General features: G+C 41.7%; 1 protein-coding gene across 1 annotated transcript in view; it reads right to left on the bottom strand.

Annotated features, from left to right (window-relative positions):
* Nucleotides 1-2539: 2539 nt before the first annotated feature.
* MBD3L1 (methyl-CpG binding domain protein 3 like 1) overlaps nucleotides 2540-15938 on the bottom strand; it is a 240052-nt gene continuing 226653 nt past the window's right edge. The window contains exon 3 of the transcript XR_014779396.1: nucleotides 2540-2908. The gene's annotated coding sequence lies outside the window, so the exon portion shown is untranslated. The remainder of the gene's footprint in view (nucleotides 2909-15938) is intronic.

Here is a 15938-nt window from a genome sequence, read left to right as displayed (position 1 = left end):
GGGCAGACGCTCAGGGTCTGACTTCTGCTACCTCCAGCTCCCTGCAGGTACTGAAAACAGACTGTGGAGCTTCTTATCTGATTCTCATGCCTGAGCCTGGCAGCTGATATCACACACCCATGGGTACCTGTCTTCTTGGGAATCCAGAAAAGCTATAGCAAGGTTCTAACAGCCAATCCAGGCCTGGGAACAGGCGAGGGAATCCTTTTGAGCCCTGCCCAGCCTTGAAGGATTAAAGCAATCCTGCACATTTGATATCAGTGGAACTCAGCCACATGAAAGCCCTACCCTGGGAAAGGAGTGTCTATGGCCACCCAACCAGGAAGCTGACGGGCGGTGGAGAGGGGGCATCAAAAAAGGCTCCTGCACCTTCCTGACCGGATGAATGGCGGGCCTGCAGCAGGACCCCCCTGTTAGCCGGCAATGGCTGCTGGTCCTGCTGGTATTGAGGTTCCTGCTACCTACAGGTAAGCGACTCCTAGGGTTCCTGTCTTTGGGGAAGGAGGGAAGTGGTGCACAATGACTCAGGTTCATTCTTTTTCAGCCATGCTCTTTACCCTCACTGAATCTCCATTTCCAGGCAGTGCCACTACCTGCCTGCCACGTCCGCTTGTCATCCACAGGAGCCACTCTTTTCTCTCTTTCATTTTCTCACTTCCTCATATTCCACACTTCTTTATTTACTTGTTGTTTTATCTCTCTTCTTAACTTATGAGCTGCATGAAGACAGGGTTATAGTTTGGCCTACAGTAAGCCTTCTGCACATATGTTTCTCACGTAGGTGGGAATGAAAGACAGGGTAGTCAAAGACTAACCTTTGGGGGTTTAATTTCATCATTGGCTTTTACTGACTACAATGCCATTCTTGGTCATTCTAGGCCTCGTGCTCTTCATTTGTAAAACGTACATAATACTCATAGGGGATATTGGAAATATTCTATGAAATTAACCAGATATAATGTCTTGCAATTTACTTTTTATAATTATACCGTGTATTCATTGTTCAAATTAGTAGGTTTCGCTGTGACATTTATATACATGTTTCGGTCAGATTTACCTTCCTTTCTTTATCCTTTCTCCCTGTTCCTCTGTTTGCTACCCTCGCAGAGGCTTCCCCTGAGACAGTCTTCAGACTTATTCTCCTATTCCTCCCTCACTCCTATTCTTCCTGTCACTCAAAGGAAAATGATCCATGTGTGGAGGGCAGGAAGTTGGAAGATGAAGTGTTAAGTACAGATTCCTGGGTCCTACTTACAGATTACAGATTTTCCAGCAAATAGCTTTGAGCAAATCTCTCACCCATTGGTGCTTCAGTTTTCTCACCATTAAAATGGGCTTGCTAGAGACCTAGGAGAGAGGTTCAGTCAGTAAGGACCTAAACTCTATCTCCTGCAACCACACGAAAGTCCGGACTTCACGGCATTCATTTGTAATCCCAGTGCTAGGAGAGCAGAAATGAGTCAATAGAGGTAATTGGCCATCGTGTCTAGTGTATCAGAGAACCTCAGGTCCTAAAGAAAGACCATGTCAAAAATAAAGATGGGTGGCACCTTACTAATGCCACTGATTGGCTTCTCGCTTCCATACACAGAATACAGACAGAATTTTGGATGTTAAGGGTATAGCTCAGTGATAGAGCACTTCTCTAGTAAGCAGGAGTTCAATGTTTAACCCAGTAATCAGTCAATTAGTAACCATATGCCCAGTGTGTCTTACCACTAGAGTTTCATGCAAAATAATAGCAAAATCTCTATGAAATACTTATCTGTACACCTATTCATAGGAGTTCAAGCCACCACAGCTGAAATCTATAACTACTCAAGTGTCTTCTCTCTCTCTCTCTCTTCCTTTCTTTCTTTTTCCTTCCTTCCCTTCTCTTCTTTCCTTTCCTTCCTTTCTTCCTTCACTTATTTATTCATGTATTTATGTATTTCAAACCTTTTTCCAAAAATTCTGAATGTGGATGTATTTAACTACAAAACACCAAGGTAAATGAAAAAAAAATTTTTAAAAGGGAGTAGGAATTGAAAATACCTCCCAGACCTTGTGATTTTTGATTACTACATATTAGGAGATTCCCTACAAGCCATTCACCAGTTTAATGATAATGTGTCAGTGAAAAATAAAAAAAGAAAAGGAAGAAAAGAAGGAAGGAAGGAAACAAGGAAGGAAATCAATATTGACATCTAGCTGCAGTTAGCCTGGTATCACTGACTGCATTTCTTAGGACACAAACTTGGCAAGAATGACAAAATGATAAAGTAGATTATGGCAGATGGATGTTATTTTCAACTCCCATGCTTAAAATCTGTGCTCAACACATCTCCCTTCCTGAAGTCTAAACTCCAAAAGGTCAAATTTAATTCCTGCCTTTTCCATTCCAAACTAACCTTTTGCTTCTACATAACAGTGCTTTTCTTACCTCTCATTTTTTTGTGACATGTATATATATATAAGTGTACAAATGCAACTTGATGGAGTCCATTAAGTGTCACTCATGTGTATATGATTTCAGGCCTGACCACAAAATATTTGATTAAACTATCAAAAGGATCATCCCTGACAGAAGGGGCCTCAACCATCCCCAGGTTTACAGTATCAGCCATGAATTTTCTTCTTTTAATTGATCCTTATACCAGTTATACAGTTATGCAGATGTCAGTTGCCCCAAAGATATAAATGCCACTGTTGCACCACTAGGAGTATCTTGCAGGGATGATCATTGTGGCTCATTAGTGTCACAACTGCTTGGGACTATTGATTGCTTTCCTCACTTGTCATACACATAGCAGTACTAGTAGTCATTGTCCTCATGGAGAAGGCTTCTGTTTCAGTCTGGGTTGGATCCATCCAGTTCCAGTGTCTGTAGTAAATGATGTCTTCAACAGTAGGCATGTACCTTTAAATTCTGGGAGATAATCAGAGGTAAAGTCATTAGCATGTACGCTTTGTAGGTTTCTTGAACTGTTCTGACAAATAGGTATGATGGATGGTACTGGGAGTTTTGTTAGTCTGTGGCTCTTGTGAGAAGCATTATCATCCCAAGTGGCATAAAATTTTATATATACACACATACATATATATATATACATATATATATATACATATATATGTGAGTGTGCATGTGTGTATAATTGTATTTTATATATTGTATATATACAATTATATAACATATATAAAATGTTAGATAAACATAATAATCTCTATGAATTTTTCAAATATCCTTGGTATTTTTATATCTCTTCCCTCCTTTCTTTCTTTCTTTCTTTCTTTCTTTCTTTCTTTCTTTCGTTCCAGGGACTCATGTAGCTCAGGCTGGGCCCCATGAACTCACTGTGTAACCAAGAATGATTTGTAATCCTCTTGTTAAGTGTTGATATTATGAGCACGGGCTACCATGCAGGTCATGCGATTCTTGGGGTGGAACCATGGGGTTTGCCCGTGCTATGCAGTCACTCTACCAACTGATCTACATCCACATTCTACACCAGCCACCAAGCAACAGGAGACAGATGGATGGACAGACCAGATGTCATAGATCCATACAAAGATATCTCTCTGGTCCTTAGGAAGGAAAACAATCAAGGCACACAGTAGGACATGCATGGACTTTACAGAATCTTCTGTGAAAAGCCAGAGGCACTACAGGATTCTCTTCAGTAGAGGTTTCCATTGTACTCAGATCCACAGAGAAACAAAACAGGATTGTTTCTGGGGCAACTAATATTCACTCTTTTGGGTTCTTAGTGTCACTAAGAAAAGAATTTTAAAACCTACTCAAATGGAAGCTTGATGGGCAAATTTACAGGGCTTGAGAAAAAAACATCTGTTCAGGAAGAAAGTTGGAAGTCTTCTTAGGTGCCAGGAAGAGGGGGGACAGAGAAAGTCACACTTTTTTTTTTTTTTTTTTTTTTTTTAGTTCAGAGAGGCGGTCAGGGCAACAGCCAGAGAGTGGGTGTTCAAGGCATGTTTCATATTGTCTGGCTGCAGACTTGAGTTCAGAGGACACCTAATCGATCCCAGGAGTTGCTATGTAGTGTGGACACAGCTTTAGTTTGGGGAAGTGAGAAAGTACTTGAATGGGTACTGATGGCTGAACAGTACTGTGAACACACTTACTGCCCATGTGCCACATAGCTTAAATGGTTGAAGCAGTCAATAGTGTGCCCTATGTATTTTACCATGGTTTTTCTTTATGCCATTATTTTAGTTCCTGAGGCAGGATTTCATATAGCTCCAGCTGGTCTCTAATTCAGAAAGATGACCTTGAACTTCTTATCCTTGTGTCTCTTCCTTTGGAGTTTTAGGAATATACAGCTATATACACACAAAATTTTTTTTGATTTATTGTATTTTTTTTAAGAACACAAAACTGGCCAAGGACTAAGGTTTGTAATAAACCTTCTCAACATTATTTGTCCTGGCAATGATTTCTCCAATTAAGTATTGCAACATAATAATTTACAAATGGACACATACAAGCAGAGACATTGAGTGCTTGCCTGGAGCTACCCAAGACTTTAATTAAAACCTGGACTAGGTCTTTAACTTTATTGCAACTCAAACACACACACACACACACACACACACACACACACACACACACACACACACACTGTATACACTTAAAATAATAATTTAAAGACCCACTTGCTTTAGGCTTAACTTTGACAACATATATATATACATAACATTTGTACTTAACATGACTACAAACATAGTTCTGAGCACGTTAAAGAATTTCATCAGGCAAGATTGGACGGGTTCAGGGTAGCACCAAAAGTGGACCAGGCATCAAGAGGATTCACCTTGCCCCTGCCTGGCCCAGCACAGCACAGATGTAGCAGATATGCAGCTCAGTCTCCATAGGGGTCTCCTAGTAAGGGAAGCAGGGGTTGTCCCAACCATGGACTGTTGCCTGATCTTCATCACTTCCCCCAGTGAGGCGGCCTTACCAGGCCACAGAGGAAGAGGACGCAGACAGTCCTGGTGAGACTTGGTAGGCTGGGGTCAGTTGATAGGGGAGAAGGGCTCCCTCTCTGAGGAATAGGGTAAAGGCATGGGGGGAGGGGAAGGAAGGAAGGGTGGGACCAGGAGGAGACAAGGAAGGAAGGGGGCTACATTTGGAATGTAAAGTGAATACATTTTACGAAATAAAAAAATAAATAAAATGGAAAGTATTTAACTACAAAAAAGGAATTTGGTCATTTATAAGTTGGCTGATCATTAATTTGTATGTTTAAATTTTTTCTTATAAAAGTACAATATGTTGCTTTGATAAGAATAAGATTTTGCAATTTTATCTGTTAAATTTGAGTCTTAAAAATTATAATTTTGAATTGAAGTTCTTTTAGTATGAAAATAAATTTTAAGCCATAGATACAGTCACACAGAGAGACCAGAAACCTACATATACACATACACACATACACACACATACACATATATATACCTTTGTGTGTGTACATATGTATATATGCATGTACGTATATACATTATAGTGTACTTTTATAAAATATGAGTTTTTATGACTCAGTTTTTTGAATAGTTAGCATTTAGCAAAGATAACAGAGATGTAAGTGATTAAACATACATCTTTAAGTCAGATTCCGTGAACATAAATAAACCATTATACCTTAGAAATGAATGTCACGTGTTGCAGCAAGTTAGGTTGCTTCTATATGAATTTTTGACTATTAACATTTTTTGTTGCTATTGTTGGTTTTATGTTAACCAGAACCAAGATGAAGTCTTTAGAGTGTTAGGTATATGTATCACCTTTTTTTTAAAAATTGCTTTAAGTTTGAAGTGACAAGGAACACTGGTGAAATGTGTCATACTCTGTTGCCTGAGGGGCCTTGGATTTTGGGAGAGAAAAAAAAATGAGTCCAAGTGTTAGGATAGGGCATCCTAATACTGTAAGACTCAGGGGAGTCAGAAAGACATTAAACATGGGAGGCTCCTAAACCTCTAAGACTTTTGTGATCTGGAGAAGTGAGAAGCTCCTATGCCTTCTGGGATCTGGTTAGGGCATCTGTGAGTCAGGAAAAGTCGGACAAAATGTGCCATTCAGTATCCTGTAGGTTTTTAAAGAACAGGAATCTGGAAAACCTGGAATAAGCCTAGTTTGGCTGATTCCCCTCACCTAGATTGTGAGGGAGCTTTTACACTAGGGTGAGAAGTCAGAAATTACCTTCCCTTGGCATCTGTCTGTCCTCAAAGGAAAATATTCCTGGCACTGTAGAGCTCAAATTAAGGCAAGGCCTTGTCGATGGGCCTTTAATTCTTTCAAGATCATTTTCTGACTGGGTTATACAAAACTGCTGGACCCTGCAGACCCTGTGAAAAGCCATGTCTGGGAGGGATTAGTGGGTGTCAGTCTGAGTTGAGCTGCCAGGAAGTCTTTTATAAAGTCCAGGCCCTCACTGCCTCAGGGCTCAAGTGTCAGTGGATGCAAAGACCAATAATAGGGGGTATTCACAAGGCAAGAGGATTCTCACAGCACTAAAGGCCTAGGGAAGCTTACTGTGGAAAAACAAAGTGAAGAGAAGGAGACGGGAGGGTATCTGAAGAAAGAGAAAGAAAAGAGAGGACAGGACGGAAGAGAGCACAAAGTGGGAGAGAGAGTAGGAGAAGGAGGAGGGGAGAGGCTAGCAAGACAAGGAAAGAAACAATGACGTGTCAAGAGAGACTATCCAATGGGAGAGAGGTTAGCTAGAAAAGAGAGGGAGTGATACAGAAAAGGAGAAGAAAGATGAGAGAGTCAAGGGCGAATATTTTAAAAAGGTGTTGAGAGATACAGAGATTCCTAGAGAAAGTGAGTAGATACTGGAGAGAGCAAGGAATATAGAGGAATGGGAGAGAAACATGGAGAAATGGAGAAATATTGAGTGACAGAGCAATTTAGAGAGATAGCTCTTAAAAGAAACAAATATTGAAGAATGGTTATAGAGAGCGAGTGAAGGAAAGAGATGGAGGAAGAAGAAAACATAATTTCACTCTGTTAGGATTCTGTTTCACTCTGCCTACCTGTGATGTCATTGCCTGCCTGCCATGGGGGCGTGGCCCTGCCCAGTATATAAAAGGACAGACCTACCTCACCCCTTCCTCTCTTACCCCCTTACTCCTTTTCTCTCTTTCTCTCTTCATCTGTCTCTAACTCTTTCAGCCAGGAATTTAGCAAGCGATTGCAGCTGCCAGCCACAGGTCAGGAGGTCTGTCTCTGTTTCTGTCTCCGTCTCTCTCTCTCTCTCTGTCTCTCTCTCTCTCTGGGGTACCCCTCCCCCCTTTTGTTCTCTTCCCATTATGCTCATTTAATAAACCTCATCTATCTAATGTATGCTGCCTGGCATCTTATTATCTTATATCTTATAATCTTATTACTAAACATAAAATTGGTGGTCCCCGTGCTGGGAAGGTTCTTCCAGAATTGTCTTAAGTCTGGAACCCTTCCTACCGAACTTGTTCTATCTAACACACTTCCCACAAAAACTTTCTTCTGTTCCAAACTTCACTCTAAATCTCCATTCATTCCTGTCTGAACCCATTACTGCTCTGCCTTCAGATCTAGATTCTAAGCAAACATAAATTTCTGCTGTTCTTACTTCTCCTGGGGCTGAGCCCAGGTGATTGGCTCTGCCATGTGGCTGCACTGCCTCCCTGTCCCCAACCCTGTTCACGGACACACACACACACACACACACACACACACACACACACACACCGCACCCCCCCCCCAATGGCACAGTTCGTGGTACACCCCAGTGTGAGTCAGCGAACTGCCGCTGCCTCAGACTTGGAGTAACTTGGGTGCCATCGAATACTCGCCATTAAATTGCCATTGTTCCTGACAAACCGCCTATTGTTGGTAAGCAAATGCCCACCACAGCGTGTGACCAATTTTTCGGTCCCTCTAGTGCAAGCTACTTTGAGCTGGCCACACTCCACTATCCGTATGGTGCATATAGGTGATTCCCTCAGCCATTGTGGCTGGAGCCCCCTGCGGCTTCCATGATTGGAGATTCTAGCATCAGGCTTTGAGGGGCTTGAAGACTCGTTTTGGGGACTCCTGCTGGGAGGGCTGCGCAGAGCCAGGATGAGGTCAACAGAGAACCAATAGCTACCTCTGAGGCAGTGCTTTCCCAGCTGCTAAAACACTGCACTCAGCCACCCTGGGGCACTGCAGCCTGGTAACATTTTCAAATCTGCCCACCACTGGTTGCTCACAACACGTGACAGTCACCATGTTGGTTTGGGATAGAGGAGGTAAAGGCTTTACCCTCCACACCACATAACTGCCTCCTGCTGGCCCCTCTCCCTTTCCCACAGTAGATCTGGCTTAAAGGTATTGGAGGTGCACATGCTGGACCCCTACTCCCTAAGTCCTGCCTCCCACTGGCGGGGCCTGGGAAGACCAGAGGCAGAGTTAACATCCCCCACTGTGACCTGTGACTGGCTCCTGGCCTCCTGACCTGCGACTGGCAGCTGCAGTTGCTTGCTAAATCACTGCCTGAGAATTCAGAGACAGAGGAAGAGAGAAAGAAGAGAGAGAGAGAAAGGGAATAAGGGGATAAGAGAGGGAGAGGTGAGGTAGGCTTGTCCTTTTATATACTGGGCAGGGCCACGCCCCCATGGCAGATAGGCAATGACATCACAGGTAGGAAGGCTGAAGCAGAGTCCTAGTTAACTCTTTTTGAGATGGGCAAGGACAAAAGTATAGAGAGAACAAAAGGCTGAGGGGGTAAACTGAGAAACAGAACGGGGACCAGGGATTGTGCAATCGTGACGAAAAGATACAGAGGTAAATATACCAAGACTGGAAGGAAAGGACATGAGAAAGGAGGAGAGCTGAGGATGCAATTCAGTTTGGAACAATGGCCCTGGTGGCCATTAGAAGGGAGCCTATATTTTTGTCCCTGAGAAGGCCTTTTCCATCTTATTGCGTGAGAAAGGAAGCAACCCTCTCAGGAAACCCTGTCGTGCTTCCTGCCTTTATCCTTTTAACTTACCTTAAAGTGGTACAGTGCTTGTGTAATAGGTGTGAGTCTCTGGGTCCAATGCCCAGGCATGAAGGAACACAGCATAGGCAATAAAGACAGCAAAAAAGTAAAGAGAGGAGAGACAGCAGGTTTTAGGGGTAAAAATGAAAGAGGGTGTTCAAAAACAGTAACTCAATATGGCTCATGGAAACACACATAATATATGTAACCAAGAAAGGAACTTCCTTTTTGGAAAAACCATGTGGACACTGTATTTTTGTAAAAAGGGTGTGCCAGAATCCAAAGCTGGCTATCAAGCAGTACATGTGGCCAAAATGGCCTCTGTCTTTTATCCCTCATGCTGCTGGTGACTGTCTCATCCCATCACAGTCTGAGAAGATGGCTAACCTATGCGTCATGGACAGGTGTGATAAAGTTTTCTGGGGGTTGAGTAAATATGCATATCACAAAATGAGGTGACTTGGAGGAATATTGGCCTTTGTCAGGCTAGCTGCATTTGGTAAAACAAAAACCCTCCTCACAGGGGACACAGGAGAGAAGAGATGGAGAGAGATCAAGCAAGGTGCCTGCTTTCTTTTCCACTTTTCTATGAAATTCATTGTGTGTCTGCTTAGTGCCTACCATGAAGTACTGCCTGAGGGCCCAACAGGAAATCTTCTTTGGCCAGAGGCTAAATGTCAAAACCACATGGCCTCACTGGTTGCATCTCTGTTTTAGACCCTAGAGTGCTTTAAAAGTAATGTCTCAGGACTGTACCTTGAATTGGCATTTGTTGAAGGCTTCCTCAACACCTTAGTGCACAGCTATGACTAAGAACTTTACACTGGAGCACGGCTTCTAAATAATGGCCCATGGACCCATTCAGGCTTACAGATATGCATGTTTGGCTGCACTGTCTCTTGGAAATATTGGAATGCTTTGTCAATTAGTTTAAAGTCTCTAGGCCTGAGGCATAGCACAATTGGTAGAGTACTTAGGATCCAGCCCTAAATTTGATGCCTAGCATGTCATGAACCAGTGTGATTGCAAATATCAATAATTCTAACACAGGAAGTACAGGCTAGAGGATGAGAAGTTCAAGTTCACCCTGGGCTACACAGAAAGTTTCAGCCCAACCTGGTCTATACGAGACTCTATACTTAAAAGGAAAAAGGAATTCCCAGGTACTATGAGATGACTCAGCAGGCAAAAGCACCTGCCCCTAAGCCTAACCTCCTGAGTTCAATCTTTAAGACCCACATGTTGGAAGAAGATTGTTGCAATGTGCATGCACCCCTTCCCTATGCCATGCACACAGAAACACACACAAAGACACACACAGCCATACACATAGACACACACACAGACACACACAGAGACACACATACAGTCATACATATAGACACACACAGATACACACACAGATACTCACAGACATACACACAGACACACAGACACACACACACACACACAGAGAGAAAGAGAGAGAGAGAGAGAGAGAGAGACAGAGAGAGAGAGAGAGAGAGACAGAGAGACAGAGACAGAGAGAGAGACAGAGAGAGAGACAGAGAGACACACAGAGAGAGAGAGACAGAGACAGAGAGACAGAGACAGAGAGAGAGAGAGAGAGAGAGAGAGAGAGAGAGAGAGAGAGAGAGAGAATAAATGTAACTAGAGAAAATTAAATTTCCAAAGTAAAACTCCAAGCTTCTAATTTATCATTTTGATTTTTCTAGGTATCAAACTAAGGGCCTTCTTCATGCTAAGGACAATCATATTCTGCTAATGAGGTGCCTTGCCAATCCCTTTACTTTTTTCTCAGTTTTACTTTTTACTAAGTTGATAGAGTACCTGCCTAGAATACATAAAACTCTGGGTCCAATCTCCGATATCAAGTAAGCCTGGCATGGTGGCTAAACCCTGTAGACCGAGAATTATGGAAGCAAAGGCAGTAGTGTCAGGAGATCAAGACCCTCCTCAGCTACATAGTGAGTTCAAGGCTCTGTGTACGTCATGAGTCTCTGTCCTCAGACACAAGGAGGCAGTGCTGAAAACATAGCTTTGCAGTTAATAGTACATCCTGCTCTTGCAGAGAATCCAAGTTCCTTCCCAGTGGGTCACAACTATCTTTTACTCCATTTCTGAGGGCTCAGATATCTCTTGCCTCAAGAGATGCCTATACTCATATGCTCAGACCCATAGTTATATACATATAATTTAGAAATAATGAAAATAAATCTCTTTTTTAAATGGCATAGAGTTGGCTCACACAGACTTGGCTCACACAGAATAGCTGTTGAGATCACTTTGCGGGGTGGGAGGAGGTGAAGGTGTGGAATAAAATTTAGGGAAAGGCAAAATATTGACCCTGATTTAGTATCTCCAAGCCAATTGGGAAATTAAAAGAAAAGCTTCAAATTTCCAGCACACAGAAAGAAATTCAGAGAGCCTTTGAATTTGCAAGGTCAGAACCTGCAAATCAGCAGATTTGACAGAACTCAGGAAAAGTTCTGAATTTTTTAAAATAACAATGCAACAATAAAATTAATACATATAATGAACCAATGATTTACAACTTGAATTTAATCCCTGGGACTCATATGGATGAAGGAGAGAACTGACTTGAGTGAGCTGTCCTCTGACCTCCACAAATACACTAGCACCCACCCACTTTTCTCTCACAATGTTTTAAAAAGGTTGTTAGCAGCATTAGAGACTGGAGATGTCCCTCTGCACATCAGGAATTGCTATTTTCCAGGAGCCCTGGGTTCTTTTCCCAGCTCCGTTGGAAAATAAAATTAAGTCTACAGGAGCACATATAAATATTAAATAAAGAGCTGATGAGGTATCTTAGGTAGAAAAGGTGCTTGCTATGTAGCCTAGGCCAGCTTTAATCTCAAGAGCTATCCCAAGCAGGCCCTCCATTGAAGATCTTTCTGCCTTGGCCTACCAAGTGATGGCATTCCAAGAGTGTTTCACCACAGTAACCTTGATCCAATCTTTTCTTCTTAAACACAAAAATGATCAAATTACAAAAATATTTATTATTGCTGGAGGAGGAAGAGCATATGTCAAAGCATGTATGTGCAGGTAAAAGGAGTTAAAAGATCTCAAAAGACTTTGTGGTCTCAGTTCTCACCTTTCATATTTATGTTGGCTTCAATAGTCAAAATCAGGTCATCCAGCTTATGCAACAAGCACTTTTACCCTCTGAGCTTCTAGATGTCTGGACTGTAGTGTGTGTGTGTGTGTGTGTGTGTGTGTGTGTGTGTGTGATTTGTTTACTTATCTCTTAGTTTATTAGTATTCTTGTTGGGTGTGACCACATGAGGATAACTTGTAAGAATCATTCTTTTCATCCATGATATGAGTCTCCAGGAATCAAACTTAGATCATCAGGCTTGAAAACAAATGTCTGTCCCTGATGAGGGATTTCACCGGCCCAGTTATAGTTTTTATAGTTCTTCTAGGGAGTTCATTACATCACCCCTGCATTCATTCAGAAAGTGTCTATTGGCAATAATCTGTCATGGGGATACTCCACGGTGATTATAACTGACACAACAGTGGTTAGTGGTTATATTAAACGTGATAAGAATTACTTATGTTTAGAAAAGAAATATGTGTGTGACAGCTCATCTCACTCCTCACTATTGATACTGTGATATCTGGTGCCGACAGCTTGGCATTCATGTTCAAACTTAATCCTCTTATTAGCGCCAGGAAATGGGAGATCTCTATTTGTGTTTGTTTCTATTTATGTGTTTGTCTATGTGCATATTTGTTGAGCAAACAAGGCTAAAAATGATTAAACAACCTGTCGAAAAAAATCTCAAACAAACAAAATACCATAGAGAGAAAACACAAGTTAAGTATTGTTTGTTTGTTTTGTGTGTATGTATGTGTGTGTGTGTGTGTGTGTGTGTGTGTGTGTGTGTGTGTGTGTAATACATGCATGTGTGTATGTCAGTGCACACATAAAGACAAGGGAAGAACTCTGGGTATCCTAGCCTATTACTCTCCCCCTTACTCCTTTAATACAGGGTCACTTATAAACTTGGAGCTAGGCTGGTAGCCAGCAAACCCCAGTGATCCTATTTCCATCCCTATAGTACAGGTATTAAAGGCATACAGGAGACCACATCCAGCTTTTTAAAATGATGTCAAAGATTTGAACTCATATCCTCATGCTTGTTCAACAAACAACACTCTTACCCACTGATCAGTGTCCCTGGTCCTGGTGGTTTTTCAAATAGAAATTTTAAAAAAATAATAAAGAGAACATTTAAAGCTGACAAAAGGAGGTGATGAGATCCTGTGGAATCGGGAGTAAAGAAATACATAGGTGACCTTTTCTGCTTCATAAACACGCAGAGAGCACTTATTAGGGGAAGAAACACAGTGAGTGATGGGGATTCGGGTAGAGTGAGGTGACGTCTTCCTTGAAGAGTTGGAAACTGAGGAGAAGACAGTGAGGTAGAGATGGAAATATTTTGACATTTGGTAGAAAGATGTTCCAGGCAATGGGACTATCACGTGTTAGGTCTCTGAGGTAGAAGTAAGTCTTGAGACACAGAGAAATCATGTTTCCTGCAACACTATGACCCAAGGAAATGAAAAAGGTTATAGGAAGTAAAAAGAGTGAAGAAAAATAATGGATATTTGCAGGTCACCTGAGATATAAATGCAGAGCAAAAGAAAGTCTTGCAGCTTTCGTACATCACATTCTCATTTTTATTTTTTACAAAATTAACCCCAGTAACTTGTAGTCTGACCTCCACACAGGTCATGGAACGCACACGAATGCGTGTACACACACACACACACACACACACACACACACACACACACACACACACACGTAAATATATAGAATTAATAAATAACAAGAAATAGGGATTCATGCTTTAACTCCCAGCACTCAGTAGCCAGGGGCAAGCAGATTTCTGTGAGTTCAAGTGCAGACAACATAGTGAGTCTCAGAAGATCCAAATCTACATAGTAATATCTCATCTAAAAACCGAAGGAAGGAAGAAAAGAAGGAAGGAAAAAAAGAGAAGAAAGACTTTGAGAATTTGCTAGTGGACAGAACTTTGCAAAGTGGGATTACTGTGTGCCATGCTACAGATATTCAGAGACTCCCATGCTGAAATAAAGGCTGCACAATTCCCCAGGAAGATTTTTGAGCTCTTGAAGGGAAAATCAGAAGATGCGTCATGCAGAGAAAGTTTGTTATTATGGTTGAGGATGTCAGAACCTAAAAAGTAGAGAGGCCGATTTTTACAGATTAGTGAGTCTGCACTGTGAATGTATGTGGGGAAGTGATAATGTGTATATTCAATAGTGGTGAAGAAAGAGAGATAGAGAGCCAAGTAGGTGGTACCCGCCCATAATCCCAGCACTCCGGAAGCAGAGGCAGGGGGATCTCTTGAGTTAGAGGCCAGCCTGGTCTACAAAGCGAGTCCAGGACAGCCAGGAGCCAGGACTACAAGAGAAACCCTGTCTCAAAAACAAACAAGAAAGCAAGCAAACAAGCAAGCAAGCAAACAAACAAACAACAACGACAAAGACAAAGGGGGTAGGGGATATATTTCAGGCAAAAATGAGGAAAAATTACACAAAGTTTTATTTTATTTCTGAGACAGGATTTCATGTAGCCCAAGGTAGACTGTGTAGCCAAGTGTGACCTTGAACTCTGGACCTTCTTGCCTCCATCTCCCGGGCGCTATAATTGCAGGAGTACACCACCATGACTGGTTTATGCAGTACTGGGGATGGGAATTAGGACTTCAGGAATGCTGGGCACGCACTCTACCAACTGGGTTCCATTCGCATCCACTACACAAGTTAATTTCAATAATTCAGTCATCCTTGCCTACAAAGGATCAAGTACAGGATTCAGGCCAAGAGTAATTCAATTGCTACTGTATGGACATTTTAAATTTGTATTCATTTGTTTATCTATAGTATACACAGGTAGTATGTGTATTATGTGTGGGTCCGAGGTCAATATTTGGTTGTCAGTTCTCTATTTTTACCATGTGAGTTCCAAATGCAGGTGTGGTTTGATTGAGAATGATCTCCATAGGCTCATGTATTTGAATATTTGGTCCCAAGTTAATAGAATTCATCAAGAAGTATTAGGAGGTATGTTTGGATAGGATTTTCCTCCCAGCCCCAAACTCTTGGAAAAAATGACTCATGAGACCCAAAATATATACACAAATACCTAGGCCATTTATCTAGGCTCTTCTTTGACTAGCTTATAACTTAAAATAGTCCATTTATACTAATCTACATTCTGCTATGTGGCTAGTTGCCTCTGCTCAGGTGCAATGCATTTGTCCTTCTGACATCTTCCCCAGGAAATCTCCCACACCTGGCTCTATTCTACAATCTTTTCTTCCTGCCAGATATCCTACTTTCTATTCTATCTTTTTCTATAGGCCGTAGGTTTGTTTGTTTGTTTGTTTTTAATTAACAGGCAATGCATCCATACAATATATAAGATATTCCCTCTATAGGCATGGCCTTGTTGGAGGAGCCCATTGGGGATGGGCTTTGAGACTTTAAAAGACTCTCTTAGTTTCCACTTTCTATCTCTCTGCCTCTTAATTGTTGATCAAGATGTGAGCCCTCAAGTATTCCTTCTCTCTGCCATCATGGGCTCTAAGTCTTTAAAACCAAAACCTAAATTAATCTCTCTTTTATAAATTTCTATGCTCGTGGTGCTTTAACACTGCAATAAAAAAGTAACTAAGACATCAGGTCCAGCTTTGGTGACAAGTACCCTTACCAAGGAACCATCTTACTGGATATGGACAGATATTTTTTCAAAAGTGTTTGTTTGGTTGTTTGGTTGGTTGGCTGGTTGTTATTTAAGGAAGGGTCTTATTATGTAGCCTTAAGCAACCTGAAACCTGCTGCGTAAATCAGTCTGGCTTCAAACTTTTAGCAATC

The sequence above is a fragment of the Acomys minous genome (assembly GCF_964271855.1).
Source record: "Acomys minous genome assembly, chromosome: 5".
NCBI lineage: Eukaryota > Metazoa > Chordata > Mammalia > Rodentia > Muridae > Acomys > Acomys minous.
Note: the sequence above shows the minus strand (reverse complement) of the source record. Positions and strands in the feature narration are given on the sequence as shown.